At 33.0% G+C, this 6,000-nt stretch overlaps 1 long non-coding RNA gene across 19 annotated transcripts; it reads left to right on the plus strand.

Moving 5' to 3' along the window:
• Positions 1–1,641: 1,641 nt before the first annotated feature.
• On the plus strand, positions 1,642–4,973 carry LOC110912079. Of its 19 annotated transcripts, none has more exons than XR_004881266.1 (9): positions 1,643–1,928; positions 2,043–2,154; positions 2,325–2,436; positions 2,528–2,579; positions 2,682–2,784; positions 2,896–2,980; positions 3,072–3,996; positions 4,442–4,484; positions 4,556–4,973. It is a non-coding gene; the product is annotated as an uncharacterized LOC110912079 (long non-coding RNA). The 19 variants fall into 19 exon arrangements; XR_004881264.1 differs by having other exon boundaries at positions 3,072–3,567; positions 3,870–3,996; positions 4,442–4,973; XR_004881270.1 differs by having other exon boundaries at positions 3,072–3,567; positions 3,870–3,940; positions 4,442–4,973.
• The last annotated feature ends 1,027 nt before the right edge of the window (positions 4,974–6,000 follow it).

Here is a 6,000-nt window from a genome sequence, read left to right on the forward strand (position 1 = left end):
TGACAATTTGGTTTTTTATGACTTTCTACACTTTTTAGGAAATTTAGACTTTCTAGCCAACTCCTAGCATATATATATATATATGTATATATATATTTGCCTAAAAACCATAAAAACAACATAGTAACATATATAAAACATAAAGGTGTATATATATTAGAAACTTAAAGTATTAGAAAGAGTATATATATATATATAGAGAGTGGGAGTTGGCTAGAAAGCCTAAGTTTCCTAGAAAGTCTAGGAAACAATAGGGAGGTGACATGTGGCTTTTAGTTTTTTTATTCAAAAGGGCATGATGGTAATTTGATTATTAATTTAATTTTGGAATATTCTATATATATCCTAAACTAACTATCCAGATATTTATGGAAACGTATATCTCTTTGACAATTTCAAATCATTAGGATTTCAAAAGGGCAGTTACTTTAAACTACGAAGTTCAAATCATTAACAATTTCTTCACATTGTGTTTTATCAGTTACTGGGTTCATCAAAATGTGTTTTAACAGTTACTGGTTTCATCACAATGTGTTTTATCAGTTACTAGTTGATATGATTTTTAGCATTCTTGATGTTGTGTTTTATCAGTTACTGGTTCACGTTGTGTTTTATCAGTTAATGGTTTCATCACAATGTGTTTTATCAGTTTCGGGTTTCAGTTACTGTTTCATCACAATGTTTTCTATCATTTACTGGTTGATGTGATTTTAGCATTCTTGATGTTGTGTTTTATCAGTTATTGGTTTCATCACAATGTGTTTTATCAATTACCGGTTTCATCACAATGTGTTATACCAGTTATGATTCATGAATGACATGTTCTTTTGTATTTTATCTATTGTTTCATCATAGTGTGTTTTATCAGTTACTGGTTGATGTGATTTTCGCATTCTTGATGTTGTATTTTATCAGTTACTGGTTTCATCACAATGTGTTTTATCAGTTACTGGTTCCAGTTACTGTTTCATCACAATGTGTTTTATCAATTATTGGTTGATATGATTTTGGCATTCTTGATGTTGTGTTTTAGCAGTCAGTCACTAGTTCGTCACATTGTGTTTTATCGCACACACTACTATGAACACATCTAGATCTGATTTATCGTTATTTTTTATATGATTTGGTGTTTTTAAATGTGAGGGATTAGAGAGAGAGAGAAAAAAAGTTTCGACATTTTTGGTGGTGGTTTTATGATTGGTAGTTATTTCCTTATTAAAAACAACTTAAATGACACATTTACCCCCAATAAATTAAATTAGCTTATTTTAAAGACACGTATATTACCAAAATGTGAACAAAACGATCTCAACCATTAAACACACTCATCTAATGGCCTAGATCGCTTCCTACACTTTCTAGGAAAACACACATTCCGCAGGATCCCTACTATATATATATCTATACTACTTTAATAAGGATATTAGAAGGACAAGATGGTAATTGAACAAGGTGTTGAAAAAACACTGAATGCACAATGTACAACTGTTAAGGCACAAGAAAACACAAACCCTTTTACCCTTTACAAGGGTATACATCTGCCGTCCATCTATACTACTTTCTCACACGGATCAACATCGGGACCGTCCATTTGACTTCACACGGATCACCAATTGCTTTCTCTCTCAATGCTCACACATCTCACAAAACAACATCTGATCTTCTCTCTCTCTTCTCTCTCTCTTCTCTCTCTCTATCAACAGATCCAAAATTTCAGACACCTCGCCTTGAATACCTGATGTTATTTCAAATTTCAAATCCCTCAACAAAACCACACCTCCGACCTTCTGCTATCTGCTGGAGATCAAACATCACCACCGTCCCCAGTCCTCACCAGCAAGATCAGATAGAAATAGCATGGCCAAGAAAAATGTCGATGGATTTTTAGGGCTTCGTGTTAAAATCCCCTGTCGTGTTCTAAGTGCCAGGTGATACTTTTGTTCTGTTTTTATTTGACTTTTTTTTTTTGTTTTTGGTTATGAATCCAAAAATTTCCTTTTTTCTAAGAATATGGTTTACATGTGTTCATTAAACGAGCTCAGATTTAGGGTTTCGGTGAGGTTTTGGCCTCCTTGATTTCGCGTTGCATTTTACATCGATGTTTAGATCCGTCTCTCGCGAGTTCGTTCCACAAGTTGAAATTCTGATGACAAGGTAAACTTTGGTCACTGATTCTTTTATGCTTCCGCATCTCTGTTATTATTCAGCTAGAGCTGATGTATTAATGATGCTGTGGGTGTTTGGATGTGGGTTTATATGAATATTGCGATTTGTAGTTCTATATAATCAGGTTTTATATTTGTTTTGAACAATGATGATATCAGATTGGGACATCTTCAGCGAGATTATCGGGAAGACCAATGTTGTGACCACACCTAGAGTGGTTCGGACCTGCTGGTAATGGGTTTGTTAGGGTCAGTGCCTTTGAATTTGCAGGTTCTTAATTTTTTAGTTTCAGAGGTTCTTGAAGTCATTTTACCTGTTTTTGGATACATTTCATTCAATGTGAATATTCATGAATTTACAGGTTTTTGACTTTAATCGTTTCGACAGAGGTTGCATGCTATCTCATATTTGTGGTACTTCTTAATAAATTTATCATACACACTTCATAATATCATGAATTTACAGCTTCTTAACTTTAATCATTTCATTTAATGTGAATATTTGTGAATTTACAGGTTCTTGACTTTAATCATTTTGACTTTATTTGGTGCATGTTTTAACTTTCGTTAATAATATCATCAGGATGGGGTGTTCAGGATTGACTGTTTGGAATTAGAGGTATGGTAATTTGTTCTTTTTATAAAATTAGTGTTCATTTCCAGAACAAGTATATTTAGAATTGTTTTTCTCCAAAAGTGAAATACTTTGTTTATACTTCCTTTGAGCCAGAACAAAGAGGGCTTTGATTAAATTAGAAGACAGTGACTCTAATGAGACGATCAAGCAAATTATGTCATTCACATTGATAGAAAAGGTAGAAGGTATACATTAAAGTATCGTTATATATGCCAGAAGACAACTGGAGTATGGTCATAATTTGAATTAACTAATACTCATTTGGGCAGGGTGCAATTTTGAGGGAAATACTTCTTCAAGGCTCAAGCATCCGTTAACTAAATACATTGGGGCCTGAATTTTCCTTGGTTTCATAAAATGTTAGCATCTAGCACTACTTCATTATTTCAGTATTGAATAGTGGTGCTATATATGATGCCAGTAAGTCTCTTGAGTATAGTTGGTTAATCTTTATTGTGGAACTTCCTATTTACATTTATTAGAAAGCGCATCTGGAAACGTGGATCTGATGAAAAACATGTAATGCATAGTCTACTTTCTAATGTTTATTAAACCATACGGTTGCTAGAGACTTCTGATAAATCTTGATATTATCAATGCAGCAAGTATATGCACTTCTAGAGAATACTGGTACCTATTTGAATCCTAACAATGTGGACTGGTTTGGAATTGAAGTTGCTGACATCCAAGAAATGTTGATTGTTTAGTGGTTATCGAATTTTGTTACAAGCAAATCCTTTTGATTATTCTACCACTAAGTTAATGGTACAAATTAGCACAAAATAGCAGTTGAAATAGTATTTAAATGGTCTTTTTTTTGTTTTTTTACAAAAAGGAAACACACAATTATTCTCAGTTCTTCTGTGTTTGTTTCTTTATTTCTTTTAACGTTTCACCCATGAAATGGTTCGTGTTATGAAAGAATATTAAAAATAATATATGTACTTAAGAATGATTGTTTAATTTGAGCGAGTTACTCGAGATCTTGACCTGGAGTTGTCTCAGACTAAGCCTATCCCTCGAGTTATTTCAACCTCAAGTTTTCTATTATTTTATTTTTGTTTCAGGTATAAAAGATAGTAGAGGGCCAGTTTGAGTTATCCAGAAATATGTACAAGCCTACGCCTCTGGTTGAAGAGTAAGCAACTTTTGAGACTTTCCTCATGTGGTGATTATCTAATGAACATATCCCAGGTTTGTTTAGAGTCTCAATATTGTAATGTAAGAAACTTGTTTAACCAAGGTTTTAGATGGCGTGCCTGAGGTGCGAGGCGATTTGGGTCAAATCTGGTCAAAGTTAGGGTATGTAGGAGGGCAATATGTAATAACAAAAATATAAATATTTCATTGTTTCAGAAACAGTGTGCCAAATACGATTACAAAAATATCATCATTTCAATGATATTCTAATTTTATTAACCAGAGACAGTTACAGTTGCAGGTAAATCTTTTTTTTGTTTGGTTTTGTTGACTTAATTCTTTTACTCTTTTTAATATGGGTCAAACATGTAAGTCTAACTTTCGCTGAAATTACTAAGGAAACGCCTTGGCCCCCTTTATACTTTCCAGTTTTATCTCCAAGAAATAGCAATTTCTACCGAAATTTACTAACGAATTGGGTTGGGTTTTTTTTAAACAGGGCATCTTTGAGCATCATATTATGGAAACTGTTACAGCTGCAGGTAAATCTTTTTTTTTTTGTTTGGTATTGTTGACTTAATTCTTTTACTCTTTTTTAATATGGGTCAACCAGGTAAGTCTAAATTTCGCCGAAATTACCAAGGAAACGACTTGGCCCCCTTTATACTTTCCAGTTTTAAAGGCAAGAGAAGTGTTCTAAAGGTAAAACACTGCACGGATGCTATGATTCTGGAAACATCAAATAAGTTTCTTACTGGGTGGATCGTTAGGAGGGATATGGTTGGGTTGAATATGGAGTCATAGTGCAGCTATGTTAGTCTGATGTATAATTAGTTTATTTTTTAATTCGGAGATATTTTGTGAGTGGCTTGCTAAGTTCTGTTTTGGTGTTTATATATTTCTTTCTTTGGCTGGGCAAAAACATGGATGAAGGAAAGTCGAAGTCATCACTGTAACCTTTTTTCCATTCCCATGTATTGATGACATGAATATTTTATTAAGAAGGAAGAACTTTTTTTATAATAGTTAAATAGATAATGAGTTATTGTTATAAGATTAAACTTGTTTTAGCCTTGATACCTTGTTCTAAAACTTATAAGAATTTAGTTAAGTGATTTCAAATATTTAAAGAGAATACTTCCAAAGAAAAGTCATTTATTGGCAGTGGTAACTTAGTACATGCTCTTTATGGTCTAATCTTTTTAAGTAAACAATACAAGCTAAAGCGATGAACATTCACGTAAACAATACATTAACATCTCACTTAAAAAGAAGCGGGTCAAATGTTGTCACTTAAAAAGAAGCGGGTCAAATGCTTTTTTGATTAAAAAGATACGGGTCGAATGCTTTTTCGATTAAAAAGGTACAGGCAGAATGCTTTCGATTAAAAGATACGGGTCGAATGCTTTTTCACTTAAAAAACAAACGGGTCGAATGCTTTTTCACTTAACTTAGTACATGCTCTTTATGGTCTAATCTTTTTAAGTAAACAATACAAGCTAAAGTGATGAACATTCACGTAAACAATACATTAACATCTCACTTAAAAAGAAGCGGGTCAAATGCTGTCACTTAAAAAGAAGCGGGTCAAATGCTTTTTTGATTAAAAAGATACGGGTCGAATGCTTTTTCGATTAAAAAGGTACATGCAGAATGCTTTCGATTAAAAGATACGGGTCGAATGCTTTTTCACTTAAAAAACAAACGGGTTGAATGCTTTTTCACTTAACTTAGTACATGCTCTTTATGGTCTAATCTTTTTAAGTAAACAATACAAGTTAAAGCGATGAACATTCACGTAAACAATACATTAACATCTCACTAAAAAAGAAGCGGGTCAAATGTTGTCACTTAAAAAGAAGCGGGTCAAATGCTTTTTTGATTAAAAAGATCCGGGTTGAATGCTTTTTCGATTAAAAAGGTACAGGCAGAATGCTTTCGATTAAAAGATACGGGTCGAATGCTTTTTCACTTAAAAAAACAAACGGGTCGAATGTTCTTGGCTTAAAAAGAAGCGCGTGAAATGCATTTTCAAATGTATAAAATATGTGGGTTTTT

Source organism: Helianthus annuus, chromosome 15 (assembly GCF_002127325.2).
Source record: "Helianthus annuus cultivar XRQ/B chromosome 15, HanXRQr2.0-SUNRISE, whole genome shotgun sequence".
Classification (NCBI taxonomy): domain Eukaryota; kingdom Viridiplantae; phylum Streptophyta; class Magnoliopsida; order Asterales; family Asteraceae; genus Helianthus; species Helianthus annuus.